Source organism: Hippichthys cyanospilos, chromosome 16 (genome assembly GCF_059441005.1).
Source record: "Hippichthys cyanospilos isolate Australia breed blue-spotted pipefish chromosome 16, RoL_Hcya_1.0, whole genome shotgun sequence".
Classification (NCBI taxonomy): Eukaryota; Metazoa; Chordata; class Actinopteri; order Syngnathiformes; family Syngnathidae; genus Hippichthys; species Hippichthys cyanospilos.
In genome coordinates, this window is record NC_142384.1 from 6854989 (window position 1) to 6877214 (window position 22226).

General features: G+C 36.2%; 1 protein-coding gene across 1 annotated transcript in view; it reads left to right on the top strand.

Moving 5' to 3' along the window:
- elfn1a (extracellular leucine-rich repeat and fibronectin type III domain containing 1a) overlaps positions 1 to 22226 on the top strand; it is a 94375-nt gene that overhangs the window by 40083 nt on the left and 32066 nt on the right. Inside the window, exon 2 of the mRNA XM_088437918.1 lies at positions 20688 to 20758. The gene's annotated coding sequence lies outside the window, so the exon portion shown is untranslated. The remainder of the gene's footprint in view (positions 1 to 20687; positions 20759 to 22226) is intronic.

Genomic DNA, 22226 nt, shown 5'->3' on the forward strand with positions numbered 1-22226 from the left:
ATTGATTTTGTGAAATATTATGAATGAATGTTATTGGGTCATTTAAATTCATGTCAGATCAAAAAAAAATTATATATGTGTATATATATATATATATATATATATATATATATATATATATATATATATATATATATATATATATATATAAGCCTGTCATAGTCAAGAAAAAGATGGATGTTTCCATAGTTTTAATTTTAACGGTTGCTCTTTGGCTTATTGGAAAAATAAAAATAAAAATCTGTGCACTTTGCAAAGCCAATTTCAAACTGTATGTCTTTGGAAGGAAGAAAAACAAAGATTTAATTTTGCTACTGGGGTATGAAAATCAACAACCTTTAAAGGGATAGTGTGTAAGATGGATGGATGGATGGATGGATGGATGGATGGATGGATGGATGGATGGATGGATAGATAGATAGATAGATAGAAAGATAGATAGATAGATAGATAGATAGAGAGAGAGAGAGAGAGAGAGAGAGAGAGAGAGAGGTCTTGTATAAAGCAAGGCATGTATTCACCTTATTAAAGATTGGCATTAATAATATTGATTTTCTGCAAAGTTTCAACAACCTTCAACTTATAATTAGCTCTGATTTATTTCTATTTCTGTTTTTCTCATTTCAGCCTTCCGTTTGGCAAGTTATTAAGCAGTAAAGCCAACCCGCTAACTTTTTTTTTTTTTTTAATCGGTCATTTGATTCCTCTGGTTGTTTTTGCGGCATTTCAATGAGTTTGGTGTCATTCCGTAACTACTAAATAGGAGCTGAGAAACAAGCTGCTTCTGACTGATTGCTGCAGAGAATTAACACCGGACGTTTCCACTCAGATGACATTAGTTTCTGCAAAGACGGAAAATTGCTTCATTTGGGTCCACCGACTTCCTGGTTATGTCCATTTCCAGCCAAATAGACTCCGGCATTCATTGTTGACTATTGATGAGGATTTGTATCAGTTCCTTCGGGAGAGATTCAACACATGGACCATTCATTACCAAATAGTGTTTTTGCTGTAATTTTTCTCAAGCAGAGACACAGGGGGCATTAGCATAGGGCTCTACCTCAGCCTACCCCCCCACCCCCTACCCCACCCAACTTCCCAGAGTGCATTAGCTCCACACAACGCCTTCAATGAATCAACTTTGGCAAGATGCATCGATAGGAGGGACACTGAATAATGCAGACTCCGCCGCAGCTTTGTCGACGCTCTGCATCCCACAAGCTCTGACTGAGGGGAAATATGACGTCAAACTCAACACACAAGTTAGCGCCATTAGTTTGATTAAGTTCCAGTCATAACGTGACATAACATGTGAGGTCAGATTGGATCAGATATACTTGGCAATACAATGAAAACACTTAGCATAAGCAAGACAATGTGCTACGTTAGCAAGAAATGTCTTCAATACGGTACATATTTTTATATGAGGACGGACAAGACATAAATCCCAAAAGACGAGATGTCTCAGATGGTAGAGTACATGTGACCAGATGAGATTTTAGCTAAATTTGTTATATAAAAATAACTAACATACATTTTCCACTTTTTCAAAATGTGTTCTTTCTATGGGGCAAAAAAGCAACAAAAAATAACAATCTAGTGTGCTAATGTAAATATATTTTCAGCTAGAGCTGACATCTGCCGAGATGAATATAGCTCCTGTTTGCCGCCTTGAGTGCCCTGACATCTTTATATTATATTTTACCGTTCTTCAACTGGAAAGCCAAAAAAATCACGACAGGTGATTGGAAAGTAATTGAAGCATCCCATATTTCTCCCGTAGGGCTGCATATATTAGGACTGGGTATTAATATTATTTTTCCCTTCATGAAAAGCAAATATTAACATAGAAGACCAAAGAACACCTATCCACTCAATTATGAATGACCAACTTTTATAATTCCGACATTTTTTTTCATTTACATTTTAAAACTACACTGAGAATTTATTTAAGTCTCTCCCCATGTATTTTGGTTGAGACAAAGGGAGGTCGCCACCAGAGAACACACATTTGGGTCATCCTGTTTTGTTCAAAAGTGATCAGTACAAACAGCAACGAGCCATAAGAACCAGTCATTTTCATCCCTTGAACTGCCTTTGAAAGATAATCCGACTGCTCTCACTAGCTAACTGAAGTGCTACTAGCTAGCGGCTAACTTATGGTGGAGGCTGCGCTAAATGCTGGCAACAGGCCTCGTACAATAAAATGCAAGCACAATTAAGTTTTTAGGACAAGATTGAGTTTATTGTGACAAGATTTATGACTCTACTGCAGTGTAAAGTCAGCCATTGTTGGCTATCCTAATCTGGCAAAATCACATCGCACGAGACCTCATCCCATCGCTAGGTCATTATCAAACCAAAGCAGCAATTTCTATTCCCGGCATGACATTTTCTATTCACGATGACATGACTTAGCATACAAAAAAGGCCGACTAAGCTCAACCTCTGCCGAGTCATGACACTTCATCACTAATATGTTATGGATTAACGAGTGGAGTGTCACTGTGATGGAGCGAGGCGCTTGACTGCTGCGAGAATAAGGTGCAATCACCTGAAGATTGAGACTCTGCGGCCCCACCGTGTCGGAGAAAGAGGAAGGGGGGCACATCACATTACTCACATTTAGCGTGAAAAGAGAAATTCCACATTCATGAAGTGGATTAATGTCACGTTTACAGAGACAGTCAGATGGTGCCTTTAGATACAAGGGTAGTACTTTGGCAGATAAAAGTAGTAAATGGCTGTTTATTGCTGTGAAACAACGAGAATTATCTTGTGTATTTAAAACAACCACATAGCCAATACTAATTAAGAGGGGAAGTCAATTAAAACATTTTGTTCACGATCATTTTCAATTTATATTCCACAATCACAATATTAATCACAATGCTCTTTTTAGTTTAGTGGGATTGAATAGAATGTATAAGTGTAAAAAAAAAAAAAAAATGGGGATTCATCTCCTCTTAAATGCTGACATCATTTAATTTGCCACATAATTTAAACGAAAAAGTAGACAGGGTAATATAACAATGCTCACAGACATATGTAGTTTTTATCCTCACTGAAGAATGATTAATATCGATCAGGTTATGATGAAAAAGAACAATCCAGATTATTTTGATTGATGTTCAAATCCAGATTTGTAATTTTATCAAAAGAAAAAACAAAACCTAACTTTAAACATATTTCTAAGGTAAAAAGAAGATACATAAGTACATTAATGATAAAATACAAATAACAGCAATTAAGAAAAGAAATAAAGAAAAATGCTTTACACACCTTGCCTCTTTGGGCTAGTGTGGTGCAGTATATTCATGAAGATACATACATTAAAGTAGAAGAAAGAAGTCAAAACTGAATTATTAATATAACAACCTTCACAGATTAGGACAAAAAAAAATGAGTGTCAATATTTTCATAGTACCCGCCATTATGTTTTACAAAACAGTTTGTGAATATTCTTTTTTTTGAAGAGAAATTCCTCCAGTGCTAACTACAGCTAGCCAAATTATTGGACTTTCCATTCATGGTTAGCATTAGGTTTGCTACATGCTTTAAATTAAAGACGAACAAATGGCAACAAAAAGTATAATGTATCTGGCCAATACCTGGCTTTAGTTCAAGGTACATCACACAAACACAGTCTCTTGCATGACATGGTGCATCCGTGACTCTAAAATACCTTTATTGTCACTTTTTACGCTCTAAACGCATATCACAAACATGTTATGAAGACACGCCTTTTTCATTATGCAGTCAACCCTCTCGTCTTCCTGCTTCATACATAACATTTCCCCTACACTCATGTCAGACCATTTTTCATCTTCCGATGCGTCACTGCATATGAATAATCTCGCAGTAAATATGCTGCTCTTTCGCCTCATCACTTGCAGAATACCTCCAGGTTCCAGCACCGGTGAAATTTTAATCCGCGCCGCTTTTGGGGCATAATAGCAAACTTAAATAGAAGGTCTTTCACGGCACTCACGTCATCTTGACAAGCTCTGCAAACAACTCTCGGGGGGCTTAAAAGGGCGCTCGGCGGACCCGACGGCCCTCTAAAGCGCCCCTGATTTCATCGATTAGAGCGCGATGAAGGGCTTACGCCTCTTGTCCTTTTCCACCATCTCTGTCTCACACCGCTGTGACTTTGCTCGGTATAGCGGCCAAGAGATACCGGCATGTCCAGTCTGCGCTTATGAGTATCGACTCAGAGTCTGGTACAACAAAAATGACTCCAAAGACAGAAAAAAGATTTTCCTCCACGAAGAGTGGAAATGGCCAGTACAGTTAGCTAGCAGTTAGCTTTGGCATCAGAGTCCTGAGTTCCAGGGTTTGAATCGCCGCCTTGCAATCCGGAGTTTGCATGTTCTTCCCGTTTGAGGTTTTCCGCATTTCGCTAACATGTCAGATTTGCTGAGGGCTCTAAATTGTCCATTGGAGTGCAAAATTTTGGAGGTGATTAGCTAGCAATTGGTTCAAAATGGTTATATTAGCCTAAAACTCTGTTTAAGTAAAAAGTAAAATGAAAAAAAACTACTCTGAAAAAACTACACAAAAAAATAATAAAGCATGCACTGAGGTGTTTTTTTTTTAATTTTGTGAGTTATTTTTTGTTTTTTTTTATAAAGTGTCAGGCCTATTCTCAGAAAGAAATGATATAAATATTTGTTCACAGAAAAACATTAAACATAAAGCATCCTGTTTTGGGATTACAGGACCGATCTCTTCAAAAAAAAATCATGAGCTTAATTCTTGATAAAAATTTGTCCCCCCAAAAATAATCAACATACGAATACAAATAATAATAATATTTCTCCACAAAAAATATTCAACTTAAACTGTCTTCTTTTGGCATCATAGTAATCATAGTAATCATTAACTTGACAGGTAACGCGAGGTGGCACATGACAAATTGGGTCGAACTAGTACGGGGGAGAATCTGAGTTTTTCCAATAATCAAAATGAATAACCTACTGAACATAAAATTTGTTTTATGAACATATATTTTCCTGAAGCAATTAATTCATTCAATAATTATATTTAAATGATTTTTGCTTTTTCTTTGTTTTGTTTCAAACCTCGAGTACCCCCTGAAGCTCCTTCAAGTACCCCCAGGAATACTAGTACCCCCATTTGAGTAACATTGATATAAGAAATACTGAATTTTAGCGAATAAGTCAAAGAAAACCAAACTCATATAAAACATAAGGCTCGAAATGCCGGTAAATATTCAAAACAAAACAACGCGTGCTATTACTAGAAGAGCATGGCTGTTTATAAATTATAGATGACATTTAAAAAAGTACGCATGGCTTTCCCCAAGATGGCTTTAAATCGAATAGCTCATTTCATTATCTGTATGATGTTTATATAAAAGAAAAACTAATTATGGAGAAAAGTTTGTTAAAAACCTCACAGTGATTCCAGCCAAAATCTTGCCTGTCGCCCTAAAAAAGTTTGGAGGTCACTTTGGGGTGATTCGACTCCAACGTTTCATTGAATGTAATCTGGAATAATGACGGCCATTACGCATGTCGGGATGCTCGAGAAAAGTCGGGATCGCAGTTAGCATGCAAGTCCGCCGACGGCGCTGAATGATGACAGCGCTCGTTGGGAATGAAGGATGGCGCCATTTGGCGCTTAATTGAATCTTTGCCGAGCGGCTGTGCTGTGTTTGACAGCTGCTATTACATCTGTATTTGCTTTGTCATTGGATGGCAAATTAATTTGAGTTTTATATTGTTTAGTAAAAGGGCGATCAATCTCCGCTATCATGCGATTTTATATTTATGGACAATAAATGTCAAATCGCTTGGATTTGCTCTCAGATCTGGCGGTTTCTTCCGCTTAAACGGGACTCATTCTGACAATTGGGTCGGATTTGTCAATATTTATGATTGCTATTGTCGGTGGTCACATGATCGTGTGTGTTGTGCTTTGTTGTCGAAGTTCATTTTCTCCTGTAAGGTTTTGAGACGTACCCTTACGAGGTTTTCGATTGAATCCCGAGGTATTAGTTCACTGGAAACGCGATCTCTGATATTGATTTCGAGACCGTCAAAGCTGCGTTTTTTTGGTTTGTTTGTTTGTTTGAAGAGTTCGTATTCAATCAGCGGTACGCTACAATGGACAGATCAGACACTTGTGCAGTATTTTGACCAATTTAGGTCAATTTCATCTTCATTTTCTACGTTACGCTCGCAGCTGCTGGTCAACACTTGGCGCTAAGCTAGCTTGCTAGCACGGACTTCATATTTGTCATATCTCAGTCCGTGCATTTCAGAAGTGACAAGCTCTGTGACATGGATCTTCTCCCCTCTGGTGACAATTAAACTACGGGAGTCGCTATGAGGAGTCACTAAGAATGCTAATCGCTAATGTGAAAAACAGTTGGGAAAGAAGAAAGACGACATATATCACTTCTTCTTTTTTTCCAACGTGGGATCTTTTCAATTACCTTAAAAAATGTTTTTCATTCAAGGTATAAACACAAAAAGTGTATTATTTTCCAACAAACATTGTTCCAAATGGAATCATTGAGATTAGGTAGGTCCATAATTCATACCATTGCTGATTTTACTGTCATATCTTCAATAATATGAGCTCTAACAAAAGACATAAAATGTGTAATATATTATTGTTATGTTTTCTGCTATTTTATCAGAACAAGAGCTTCATTTTTCAAGTAAAACAAATAAATCTATTTGGGGCTTTGTGTGACAAAATTCATCACAACACTGATTTTAATGCATTTTTTTTATTTATCAAGCAACGACAATCTAAAAATAAAACTGACACTTTAACTTGAGCGCTTCTACAACACAGCAAAATCAATCATGGCTGACGGCACCTCTATGTTCTTCCAGGTGAACTGGAAAGAGGCCTTGTACCCAATGGACAAACTGGCAGCCAATCACTGATAGATAGATTTATCAATGCATTTGAGAAAGCGGATGTTGAATGCCTGCGTAACATATAGACTGAACAAAAGGGGTGAGAGGCTTGACCCTTGAGGGATCCCACATGTCACGACACTATTTAGCAAGCAATTATACAACAGGCAAACGAAAACATCGGAACCGCCGCAAAATGTCGGAACTATTGTAAACAGTGGACCTCTATACAACCTTGGGTCAAGAAATGAGCTAATGTATTATGGATGTAAAAGACGCTGATGCAAGGGGAGCTAAAAGCGCTTAATGTAGCAAGAATCTTTTCTTTTCTTGAAAAGAGCCTCGGCGTTGTAAGCGCGGTCTTCCTCGGGCCATTCCCCACCCTCGCAGGACCACAATGCCCTCCTTTGGTCGCTCCCGCCTGACTGCCCCGAAGAAAAACCAGCTACGAGCAATGAAGTACGGCCGAGTTCCACTTGTCATCCTTCGCCTTCTACCCTACTTCTCGCAGATAATAACAAATTACCAGCCGTGTCACTCAAAGGCGGCGGACGCCGAGTGAGAAGAAAAGACGTCGCAAGATGTTCTTTAAGCATAATCGAGGAGAGCGGGAAGATAGACGTGAAGGGCTTTGTGGCCGGCGTGTGCGCTGGGACACTTTGGGTACTTCCGCTGCTATTCTTGATGCGCACGGCCGCAAGAAAGGAAGAAGATGAAGATGAGACGTCAAATATCCCTTCGGCAAAATCGTATGCTTACGTAATTGGAGCTGAAAACAAAGTGTTGGCGCTGAGATGCTCCAAATGTCAGCTTCTTCAGTCTGGAACAGCTTGTTACTTTTGATGCGACTCATTTGAAGGCTTTATGAGCACCTCGTTAAAATGTAAAAAAATACATCTAAATTTGGCGGGAAACTACAAATAGAATAGGAAAAACATTTTAATTTTAATACTAATAAAGCAAATATTTATGGAACCAATATTACCTTTTTTACACAGAGTAACAGCACAAAAGATAAAAAAAAGCAATATTCTGTATTAAAATAAAATGAAAACATAATAAATGGACTAATTTGCTGCCATTGATGACTATAGACGTCAAATATCCATTTTAACCAGGCTGGCAGTGAAGGAGTTCACTTATTCAATGCCAGCCCAGTTGAAATGGAGAGTTCACATATGTGGCCGCCAATGGCAGTGAATGAGTTAATACACGTAAATAATTGAATGTTTTTTGCCATTGTGAATCACTGAGAATAATTGTGAAACATACAAAATAAAATACAGTTGTATTAAACACAAATATGAAATATGATTAAAAATAATACAAAGCTGTATTATAAACAATAAAGTATCCAAGAGAATGTCCGATGTAAATAATCTTTACTATATAGAAAAAAATAAAAAGAAGACAATATCTTAAATTTTGAAAAAATTCTATGCATTTTTTTGCATATTTTAAACAAATAACTATCACAATGATATGGATAAAATATTAACAAAACAATATTATGAATTGAAAATTGAAAAGAACACTAATATCAACGTTAATAAATAACATGAAACTAAATAAACATGTAAATTTAGGATTAACATAAAATATATATGAAATAAATTATATATGATGTATAATATATATATATATATATATATATATATATATATATATATATATATATATATATATATATATATATATATATATACACACAAGTAAATGAAAAGGGGAAAAACATGTTAGGAATTTAAAAAGAATTTTGTTTTATTATTATTATTATTATTATTATTATTATTATTATTATTATTATTATTATTATTATTATTATTTTAAAGAGTAGCAATTACGGTCTTTTTTATTTTATTTTATTTTTTTTTTATTTTTTAAACCAACCAATATGTTGAATAAATGTGTTCTTGACCAAGTCCCTTTCTGGCTTTTTTTTTCCTTTTTTTTTTATTTATTTTTTTTAAGAATTGTAACATTGTATTACAATTAACACTACACGAAAAAGTGGCTACATTTTGATGGAAAAAATGTCATTTAAGAAATTCCAAAACACAGTATTTAGGTCTTTCTTGTGTTTGTGCTACGGTCGTGTCAATTGCCTTGCTCTTTTGGCCGCGTTCCATTCCCATCATTAAATGTGCTCTAAAAAGCACGCCGGGGCGAGTTTAATACTTGATGAGCGCCGGCGTCTCCATGCCACGGTGCCGCTCTCGCTGTCTCCGATAGCGTTGGTGTCGTTTGCGCGTGGAGCGCACACTACGAGTATTACGTCTATTTTTAGAAAGGCAATTTCTAAGTTGCACATCAACGTGCCCGTGTGTGCGTGCGTGTGTGTCTGTGTGTGTGTTTGTGGCTGCTGGCTTCTTGTTTGCAGGTTCAACAGGCTACGTGCACACTTTCATCACCAATTCAAGCTTCCCTTTTCTTTCCACATTCAAGCAATGAGAAATTGACCATGTTGAGATGCAAAGTTTATGCAAATGTTCTTAACCTGTAGCCCAAAAATAAAATCTCAATTTTTTTTCGATAATTTTAAACTAATGCGATTTTAATCAAGGATTAAACCCATCACACAGTTACTTGAAGGGGTAATTAAAAAACAATACTGTGGAAAATATTCTGACAAAAAATGAGGAATACCGAATGAAAACAGTTTTAACGTAAACAAACAAAAGTGCTATTGGTAGCTTGTTCATTATTTACTTCAAGGGATAGTCTGTTATAGCCGTTGTTAGGAATAAAAAGTAGGGGGTGTCTAAATCTCGAATTGAAGCCGATCGCAACATTTTCAGCACATCGGAATTTAGATAAAAAGATTTTTGTTTGTTTTTGAGGTCTACAAAACCACACACCAACATTGCCGAAATAAACAATATATTTACGTGCACTATACGCTTGGATGAAGTTTAACTCAGAGGGGTTCAATGGGTTTTTTCTGAGGCGAGCATACAGAAAAAAGAAAGACTTTAAAACTGCTTTAAATGTTTTTTTTTTTAAATTTAATTTAATAAACATGGTAAAAATCATTCAATCTAGCAATCAAAAACACATGGTCGTTGCAATGAGGTTAAGTTTTTATTTTATTTTTTTTTTACACATGTAATGCTACTTACAATCAAACTTTGTTATTTCAGTTTTAAGTGTCAAAATGTTTTTTCAGTATATGCCGCTTTGACTCACTGGAGCTACCCTACTAAGTCCTAGTGTCCTCAGTGGAGGACGTCCTGGCTTTTCCGATGATGTCTCATGTGTTTGGATGGGATACAACTGATTTTGCTGTCTTGCTGAAACAAAATGTTCCAATTAATTTGCTCTTAATTTGAAAAGAAAAACTATTATTGTAAAAAAAAAATACTTTAGATTCACTGTTACCTTAACTTAAACAATCCCAAAGACATACAAAGACAAGGTTGAGAGGTTAAGGTGTATTACAGATAGGACCAGTGAATGTAATTTACAGGTGTTGTAAAACAATGCCATCTCTCAAACAAGCCTTGTCAGCCCATCAGTGTGGGTAAAGATATTTTCGGACCGCGGAGGGGAGACACTTTTGAAAATATCCTTAAATATTCATGTACATGCGAACTTAGCCTTGCGTAGGCGCCCTTGATTGACAGCCCATTGCCAGTTAAGCACATAACTAAGCGCAGCAAAAACTAATTTAACAGCAGACGAGCACGAGGAACAGTACGGACCACCGCCAAGGTCCATCTCACGCCTGTGGAGAAATTAATGACAAAACGTCCCTTTGGCCGACAGTGCGTGTACATGTTTGGTATTGCGATTACACCGGCGGAAATGAGCGTATAAAAAAGGCGGCCGTGCGATTGGCCCGTGCGTGTGAAGCATGTGATTAATTTGATTAACAGCGGGTTTGACTGACAAGCGCCACAGACCGGGGAGCCGTCTAATCAGTCGATTTGAATCGGCCTCGGTTGCCACGCTAACTGCTCTGATTTTGGAGTGATGTTGAGTCTGGGCTCATAATGCAGTATACTTTCAAACGTACAATCTCCGTGGACTTGTTTTTGGGGTCTTGGCAGAAATGTTCCTGAGGTAAAATCTATTAGCAAATTTGACGTAATTTTATGTGTACCGTCAATGTAGTACTATGAACTGCAATGTTTTTCTCATGATTTGAGCCCTGCGGCTTATAGTCCAATGAGGTTTATCTGCAGGGCTTTTTTTTATTTATTTATTGTTTTTTTTGTTTTTTTTTTTTTTAGTAGCTAGATTGTTGTCCTCTGGTAAAGCAAATGTGTGTTCTGTTCAAGGTGTCAATTTATGGGACAATTATGAAATGGAACTGAAAATACTTGAGTGGCTGTGCTCAAAAAGAATTTAAAAATATAGGATTTAAAATATAGAAAATACATATTAGTTGAATGTTTGGGATGTTTAGAACAAAATGAGCCAGTTAATTGGGTCGTTTTAAACATAATAACCCAATTTGTATGTATTTTTTTTAGTTGGTTCAAATTGATTTTTGACACATTTGTTTTAACTGATTGTTTTTACTGGATCCCAATCGTTTAATCAGTCACATTATATGATATGATATGATAATATATTATTATAAACAATGACAAGAATTAATGTACTTACAACTTCAGTAATTGTGCCACACATTTTTTGTAATAATAGATTTAGGTAATTTGTTGTTGGCACAGAAAAAAATGAAAATCCACAAAGAATTACGACCTATTAAAACACTAATATGAGACAATTGCTGTTTTATTCATTAGAACGTTTAAAATTGATTGGCCGATTAATCAGTAAAAGTTATTCTTCTGTCAAATATCAGTTGATTTTTAGAGTATTTTAGAACTTTTGAGTAAGTACCCCCCACGCCCCCCCCCCCTCCAAAAAAGAAGAATAAGAATAATTTAAAGAAATATATATTTTCTGGACAGTGGGAATAAAACAAAAACAAAAAGTGTTTATGGCAATTTTGTGCAGTATAACTGCAAAAATGCAGTGAACCCTCCAGCCACGGCTCCTTCTGTGCGCCTGCATGAGAACCACGAGCGTAAGCGACATTCATGATTCCACCGTGCCTGAGTGAAGGTCGGTGCAATTTTACAAAGGCTTCCTCCAAACTGCTGATGGAAGCCCCTGAGCCCCGCTGTGGTTCACAGAGAGTGCACAGGAGATGACTTCATACTTGAAAATAAAGAGTAGAGTCAAAGTTATGTGAATGAATGTTTTGGATGTGAGCCAATCCCACATGTAGTAAATACTGCTCATAAAATTTTGGTTGTGTCCACATAAGACAACATTGTTTCATTCTTTGTGATTCTGCACTAGTATTTGGTAAAGAACAATTAGGAACCCATTTTGACTCATATAACATTTTGACATGTAACAGAAATCAGCATACAGAAACGGCTCTTATGCTGAAAATAACCTGTTGCCGGGCAGATCACATGTCTTACAGGTGTAATTTCATAATTAAAAAGAGGATTCAACAACGTAGTTCCCCGAGGATCTCCATGAATAGACATGTCTAAAAATAGCTCACCAGTGACGGGATATTGTAATTTACCAGAAATTTTCAAACAATTCCATAGACTTTAGTTACATACTAAATACTAAATATCTAAATACTTATATATGTATTTATCTACATATACACACACACAGACAAATCTCTCTCTCTCTCTCTCTCTCTCTCTCTCTCTCTCTCTCTATATATATATATATATATATATATATATATATATATATATATATATATATATGTGCACATTTTTGTAGGTGTCTGTACATAACCGACTTAAGGTTCATTCTAGTGTTCTGTTAATTTACTCAGTTTTGTCTTAACTTGGCACTAATTACAGCAAAGTCAGAATATCTTTGTGAACAGGAACCTTTTTTATGTACATATGTAAATACATGTACAATACACAATACATGTATATATGTATTTATGTATATGTTGTGTACATATAATGTACGTGCTGTGTGAGTGTGCATACTTACATACGTACATGCATACATACATACACACAAATAAATATGACAAATACGTACTATAATGTACGTAAATACAACTTTTACATGTAAAATATGTATACGGTATGTTTGTGTATACATGTGCATGCATGTGCAATGGGTATACATATACATGACAAATTTGTACTATACATATTTGTAATATACATACACACATATACATTATTATATACTGTATACACACATATCTACATACTATATGCTGATATATGCAGTTATGTATACATAGTACATATGTGTATTTGTGTATGAAAGGTACGTTTGCGCATTTATTTATATATTTATTTACACATATAGCGCATTTCTCAACGACATACAATAACAAACAATGCGTTTAAGATTTAAACCACGAAAAGCTTGATTGTCATGATCCAATGAGCTGGTGATTTCCAGTTCATCGTACAATATACATGCCATTGGGTGACAGAAGTTAAGTCTTGGAAAGTTTTCTCCGGCAGATTAAGCCGCCACCGATTTCCTATCCCGAGTGTTAAGTGGCAGGTCAGTAGCACTGTAGCGTCGACAGCTATTTTGGTCCTCACATGTGTGCGTGCTCCCTGTGCCGCACGTCAGCAGCCGAGCACAATCCGTTAGCTCGCTGCCAACTCCACCTTCCCGCGCTCCGGGTCAGCATCCTGGAGTCGCGCCAGCTCCTCGGGAAGCACATGTGGTCTGGCTGCCCCCTCCCCCTCCTCTTCATCGTCCCTCCTCAGGCTGCCATCTGACCCATCTTCAATTCTTAGCAAGTTTACCTGCAAGCTTTATTGAGCTTGGCTCGCTCCCATGGAGCACTCCCAGCGGCAGGTGGCTACTTTGCAATTTGCATGTCATAATGGACACAGGACAGGAAGCGCTAGACATGCGGCAAATTGCCTCTGTGGCAAATTGCCTTTGTTGTGTATTGCAATTGAAAAGTAGTCGCCCATACGAAAGGAATCGCGCTGCATTCTTTTCATGGTTTCAGTATTCTCTCAGGGATTTTTTCAAAAATTGGGTAAATGCTATTTAATATCCTATAGCTATGGACTCCTGATAATTTCGCAGGTACCATATTTTCCGCACTATAAGGCGCACCTAAAAGCCTTCATCTTTTTAAAAAGTGCATGGTGCGCCTTATAATCAGGTGCGCCTTATATATGGATCGATATTGAGATTGGGATTCGTAGATGGGGAATGAACTGATAAAGTAAGCTTTACCTGTTTCTTTTGTGTGTTTACATTTGAACAAGGTTGCTCATATTGACATTGAGTTATGATGCTATTGAGAGTTTATTGAGAGTTTATTGATTATTGAGAGTTATTATTTGAGTTATTATTGTTATTACTTTGAGTCTTACTATATTGCGATTGAAAACGTTTTAAAATATGTCATTAATTGAGGGTGTGCCTTATAATCCGGTGCGCCTTATATATGGAAAACGTTTTAAAATATGTCATTAATTGAGGGGGCGATTTATAATCCGGTAATACGGTATGTTGAAGGTCTTTCTTTTTTTCAATTCAAAAAGTGAAATTCAATTAGTAAATCTTCCTGAGAGCTACCCTAATTATTCGTGTCCACTATTGTGGACATTTGTTTTTGATCTCTGCTCATTAGAGGACAACCTGGCTTTTGCAATGATGTCTTGATGTCTTATGTGTTTGAGTGTGAAGCAATTATCTTTGCTGTCTTGTTGAAACTAAGTGGACACAACTTTTGACAAAAAATATCTGCGTCTAATAACGATACAAACATAAAAGTCTTAGTTGTAAGACAGTAAGCTGCTGTAAATGTTATTTTCCACAAAAAATTATGAATATATGTCTTTAGCATTATTATATCTATCTACATGTGTTGCTTCACCGTTTGTGCATAGATCATTACTTTAGATGACTAATCACGTAAAAACCATTGAAAAGTCAATAGAGTACATATACATCACTAAATCCATATATTTTTTAGGTTAAAACCATTTTGATTTTAAAATAAAAAGTATATATATATATATATATATATATATATATATATATATATATATATATATATATATATATATATATATATATATATATATATATATATATATATATATATATGTATGTGTGTACATACATACATGTTGTGAGAAACTATGAGCACTGTGGACGTGGGCATCTATCAACGAAAACCTATTCATTGACGTCATTTAGATTAGATTAGATTAGATTCAACTTTATTGTCATTACACAGATACAGGTAACGAAATGTATTGAAATGTAGCATCAGGTGCGATATGTACAGTATATACAGCATAGACAGGATGATTGATTTGAATTTGTGCAGATAAAGATATCGATTTGATATTGATAACATTTTTTTTTAAACTTTATGAGAATCAGCAGGGAAAAGTTGTAGGGAAAATTAAAAAAAAATTATATATATATATATATATATATATATATATATATATATATATATATATATATATATATATATGTATATATATATATATATATATATATATATATATATATATATATATATATATATATATTTATATATATATATATATATATATATATATATATATATATATATATATATATATATATATATATATATATATATATATATATATATATATATATATAGTCAGTCAGAAAGATTGGCTTGCTGGTTCTCTTTTTTAAACATAGCTGGATTGACTTTTTGTTTAATTTGAATTAAAAACGTCACCAGAAATATTGTCAAAAAGTCAATTCCTCATATAGAGTACTTCTTTCTTTGTTTCTAATACAGAAAGCAGGTGTTCCTAATGAATTGTCCCATAAATGCAAGTTTTCAAGAGAAAATCTTCCTCCCTCCTCCCCACCATCCACATATTGCCAACTACAGTATATCATAAGTGCTGTTTCAGGAAGCAAGATGTTCATGTTCAATCGCATGAAAAATTTCCAGCATGCTGACCGGAGGTCGGATGGTGGGATCCAAAGCAACAGGGACCGTTTCCTCCATGCGAATGTATCTTGCGAGCGCGCACGGGGATCAATAAGGTTGAAGAGAGCAAGAAACCCTCTGTCAAAGCGAATACTCGGCCTTGGCGGTGAAACAAATGCAAGTGTGTGTTTTTTCCCCTCACGGGATCGATAAATGTGCTCATGGAGAACACACAACGCCGTGAAATGATCGGTGGGGCGACAAAATGCTTGCGCAGATGTTGCTAAACAACTTAACTACATGGAGAATGTGCTTAGGCCTGCTTTTGAATGTTGGGCTGTAGTAATGGTCAGAAAATCAGAATATAACAAGAATATCAACGTGCCAAGTATGCACGGATTATGTGTCCTTTTCCGCATGGATTTCTCCACATAAGATGTGAGTGTATGACTATTAATGAGAGGAGCTGCATTGATTGGCAGCAAATTAAGTCGGCACTGTTTACATACTCAACCGGGCATACCTCCCCCCTTTTTTCCTACCTTTACCTTTTTTCTGAGTACCGTTTTTTTACATTCCCAAAAATATCTGCAGTAAGCAAAATCTGCAGAGAAGAGATCAAACTTTTTTGTATGTATTCCTTTTTATAGTTACTTTTCTTGAAAAAATAAATGCATATTTTTTTGTCTGGTCCATCTTAGAAGGAGGAAAAATAAAACAAAAAAAATCATCAAGATGTAATCCTGCAGTAGATATGGTGACCGCAATAACTGAATGGCGATACAGCGAAGGAAAGCTGTATAAATCACACTTTTTTTTCATAGTTTGTCTCATCCTGAGACATACTCAGATGCAACTTGTACATGTTGAAATGAGTGCTCGGACTTAGGTTCTAGTTAAGGTATGCTATTTGAAACTGAACAGCCTCTTTTAGTTTTCGTAAAAGTTTCTAATGCAACGGCAACTCGTTTGCTGTCGTCAGTGCGATTAGCCAACCAGAATTTTGGCTCGGCGTCTGAGCTCTACTTCTCTCGGTATTTGAAATAGAAATTTGCCCATTCGTGTTTCTTTTTTGTTTCTTTGGTCTTCTTTATGTTGCATTTTTCGACTTTATAGGTTGTATGGTATGTCATATCACTGGGACGGCACCCATAAACGTTTGGGTCTGATACTTTTATATATACTTTGAGGATTTTTTTTTTAGATTGAGCCCATTTCACAGTAAAATATTGTGGGAGAAAACCAATAGAAAACCCACTCTGGCACGGGGAGAACATGCTAACTACACACAGGAAGACTGGAACGAGCTGGAATTGAAATTGGGATTGTGAGAAGGACGTGCGAACGACTCTTCCACTGTGTTGCCCATATAGGTGTCAATTATATGTGAATTTTCACTATTAATGGGCCGGACTGGTCCCCATTTCCCGTGAATAGCAGTGGTCAACTACTGTATAAATACATAATAAATAACAACACATAAATATATAGATTGTTAAAAAGAAAAATAAACAAACACTTTTTAGTTGACAGAATGCATTGTGTGGTGCAATTAATGAACTTATAAGGTGTTTGTATTACTAGTAGTCTAACAGGTGACATATTTAACACATTTATTCTTGATGTTTCCCGATTATGACTTTTTCAAATTTTTTAAATAATGACTTAAGGTTGCACGTAAAGAAATGACATCCAGGTCAATTTTTTCCACAACATGTTTGCCTTGCTTACCTCATCATCAAATTAAGATTTGCTTTGTTTTAAATGAAAGGTCCACACAATTACATTTAGGCTAGGTTCATGCCGCAATTACGATTTTTTCACTCCTCTCCGACCTGTATCTGATCATTTGATTGGATTGTGAACGACACAGATCTGATTTTTTCAGATGCGACCCAGGCCACTTGGAGATGTGGTACTAGATCTGATATGTACCAATCTTTTGCCAGTCGACTTCAGTCTAATGTCAGTCGCGGTCATCCGACTCAGACGTAACAAACAAGCGACAAAAGCTCGGTTCACAACGCAGACATTAATGATTCAACATTTTTGGTGAAGTCCAATTTTTTGTGAATTTGTTCACATCTCCAAATAAACGCAACATGTATGTGACCTGTGTGCGAATGCCAAATGGCCCAACAGAATTATGACCTTTGTCTAATATTAAATTTCGTGATACACATTTAAGGATACAAAATTATGTTGTGGTTTTATGTGTAATAAATACTTGTATAGAATGGCTAGAGTACATAAAGGTACGACGTTAAAATAATCTGTAAACATTCGCCATTTTTGGCCATAATCATTTTGTTTTTGGCAAAGTGTACGAGAATTTACCTCCATGGAATTACAGAAAATGAAGCAGCCTACAAAGATAATTGTACTTAAAGGTTACAGTGTCTCGTCACTGAGAAGGGACCCCCAAAATGTCGTGCTTTTATACCCCAGAGACTTGACTTTCACGAGCTTGTAAACTAACCAGTACCTTTGCGGGCCTGGAAAAGGTCTGCTATTAAGTACTAATAATAAGTAGCCCTGAAATGGACTTTAGTTGTCCCCCTTTTTTCTGTCAGTGTATAACACGCAGTTAATCCTGACGTTTATGGGGATGGATTTAAGTCCTTAGCATACAAAGAGGCCTCCACGCATCGGCCTCATGAGACTTGATTGGCAATAAATTTTGTCATCCGCACAATGATGATGTCTGAGCGGCGCGCCATTGTGCGAGGACGTTTACCCGCCGTGACGAGGCATGCGAACACGCCTGGGTGACTTTCCTTGGGCCAGCCTGTGTGTTAAAGCCAAATGTTCCCTCTTGGCTGAGAGGTTTCCCCTGCGGGGGCAGCTGCAGCGCCGACCCTGCCAAGGGCGCCGCGTTGTTGGGCTCCGTAAAACGGGTCATTGAACGGCTAAATGGACTCATTATGATGTGTAATTAAAAGAATGCTGCAGACGTCTCCAAGACCCCCCCCCAATTCGGTTCCTCCGTCGCCACGTGGCGTCTTGTGCCTCTGCTGGACGGCGCCTGCCATTTCAAGCGTCGCACCCTTTTCGCAAATTGCAGCTCTGCCAGCTAATTGAATGGCGGTATCCATTGTCTGCTCATTTGCTGATAATCTCGCCGGTTTGCAGATTCCAATTACCGAATGTCGAGATTGAATTCCGCCCGTGCTTTTTCGTTTGATACAACGTGTTCCAGCCCCGCCAATGAGGCGGCGACGTTCCATTAGAAGGCAGAGCGGTAATATGAGTACTGATCGTGCTGTAATCTGCGGTTTGTCTTGTGCGACCATTAATATGCATGTAGGTGGGAAAATTGCACCCTTCATTGAATCCATCCTGCAGTGAAGTACAAAACAAATAGGAGGTGTGGAGGGGGAAATAATAACGTACATTAATTTCAGCTACAACAAAGCTTTGCTTTTCTCTTGTGACTGAAGATTACGCAAATGGAAATGTATAGAAATGTGAAGCACTTCACGGGGGGATACAAATACGATAAGCAGCTAACTTTGAATCATAAATGAACGACTGTTTGCTTGTTATGAATAAGATTAATGAGGCAGATATGTTTTTTTTCTGGCCTAATATCTTCTGGGAAATACTTTTTGTGAAAATTTGCTCACCATCTCCTTTCTTGTTGTTGTTATGTTTTCTCCAAGGCCAAATGAGAAGTAGAATATATTGTGGATCGTTGGGCCAAAAGTTTGAAAACGACTCTGGTTATCAATTATATTTCTTCTTTCAAAATGATTTTAGTTCAGGTCATTATTTCATATTTCATAACTTCAGATCCGTTCATTCTCGGGGCATTGAATAGATCAGTGTTTCTCAATTATATTTCGCAAAGCCCCTCCTAGGAAAGAGAAAACCTTTTGAAGAGTGGTTCTCAAATTGGAGCTGTGTGGTCACTTCAGGGGGTATGTGCAATTTGAAGACGGTTTCTGCAGGTGTCAGCAAATTAAATTTCATGTGTTTAATGCCATTACAGGAACAGTACAGTTCTCAATTTAAGAGCAAATTAATTGGAACAAGAGAAAGCCTTTTGCTAAAGTCACTCCTTAGTAAAAGATTGTATGCTTTTATTTAGGTTTTTTTTATGTATATTTTTCGTACATATAAGAGGCTGGCAACATGCCGATGAAAACATCAGCATGCATAGTTTTGCTGCTCTTATATGTGTGTGGAGTACTTGTGATGATCAATACAGCACGCCACTCAAATAACAACTGCATATCGCCATCATCAACACATCCAATAGGATCGGAAGTTTTGAAAAGATTTTTAATTCCAATATCTTCTGAGACGATCAGGGGGTAAACACTCAACTAAAACACTCAATTTTTTTTCACTGATTTAGGCGAGATGAGTAAGATAGTCTGGAAAAACAATTGTCGTTTGCAGGTTAACTGAGCATTCTGGTGGTCTGTAACAGAGTGTGCAGGGACAAGTGAAAGAGAAAATTCTTAAGGTTATGCAAGAAAGGAACTACGAGAAGAGGGTCAAATTCAAAAGGATATATGTCTACGTTGTTGAACGCACTTATCTACCAAGGTCAACCCATTCTACCTACATAGTTCTCATGTAAAGTGAACATCAGTGAAGAATTTTATTTTCCATTAAAACGCACCATCAGTAACACATAGTCGATAATGAGCTTGATTATCATTATCATTATGAGTGTACCTTGATCTTTAGGCTTACTGTAAGTCTCAATTCTTTTGATAATGGAATGTGGAGAATACAACGCAAGAGTTGGATCTCAGGGGAACGTTCGCCTGAAGGCACCATGTGCGAATGGCGTCAAAGACAACGTGACATCTTTTTTAAAGAAAGTTTTTCTTATACGTGTGGGTTTTATTGTTTTGCAGAGTCAAGCAAAGGAAGCGGTAAACATCTGGGATGTTCTGGTTCATCAAGGACTTCCAAGCAGATTACAGAGGTAAACAAGAGAATTTTGCTAGCTGCGCTTTGAGTCACCTGCCGTTTTGCAATAGGCGAAAAAAAAAAAAAAAAAACAAGCCAATAGTTGAGACCAACAACTCTTGGTTTGCCCCCACCCCTTGGAGAGGATCACAGAGAATCCCTTGCTAATCCATTGGTCAATGCACATGAGTACAGTGGGAAAGGACGCCTCATCTTATGAAGGTGATTGTTGTTATTGTGCCCTGTACATTTATGGCAGCCGTAGCAAGCTCTACGTGCGCTTGCAAAAATAATTAAACTTAATGACGAAGGCAATACTATAAAAAAAGTATTGAGTTTGTGGACCAGAGGATGAATAAAAACACTCATTTCCAAAAATTAACTGCTCTCCATGGAACGTTCTCCCAAATTATGTATTCAGCAGAAAGATAAACACAAACAATGAAAAATCATCACACGGTTTTTACGTCCTCCGCATCATAAGGTGAGTGAGGATAGAAATTAGATCCACATAGAAACTTTTTAATGAAAAGCATGTATCTCCAAATTAGTCATTTATTTTTGTATTTTCATAACAACAGTCCTGAATATGGATTAATATATTGAAATTAATAATAATAATAATATAATAATAATAATAAAATATTGAAATTACATCCTGAATACATAAAATTCCTATATATATGTAAAAATACCTATTCCATATATATATATATATATATATATATATATATATATATATATATATATATATATATATATATATATATATATATATATATATATATATATATATATATATATATATATATATATATATATATATATATATATAATATTTTCCGCACTATATTGAGATTGGGATTGGTAGATGGGGAATGAACTGATAAAGTAAGCTTTACCTGTTTCTTTTGTGTGTTTAGAGTTGAACAAGATTGGTCATATTGACATTGAGTTATTATGCTATTGAGAGTTTAGAGTTATTATTGTTATTACTTTGAGTATTGCTATATTGGGATTGAAAAAGTTTTAAAATATGTAATTAATTGAGGGTGCGCCTTATAATCCGGTGCACCTTATAGTGTGGAAAATACAAGATATATATATATATATATATATATATATATATATATATATATATATATATATATATATATATATATATATATATATATATATATGGCTGTGGTCATCTCAGACCCAAGAGGATGCCATTTAGTGGGAATTAATAGAAGATCAGAATGACTACATAAAACCAAAGGAATAAATGAAGCATTTTACAGCCAGAATAAAATGGAAAAAAGGGAAACTGATGAAAAAAAAAAGGAAGGTTATGCACAGTTTCCTTCGCTTTAAAATAAAAACACAATTGGCTGATGATGATAAAGCGCGCTGACATCCGGCCGCTTCCCGCCCGGTCCATGTACAGAAGCAGATAATGGTCTTGTTAAAGAGATAAAAATCCAGAATATTACGCTTAGTGT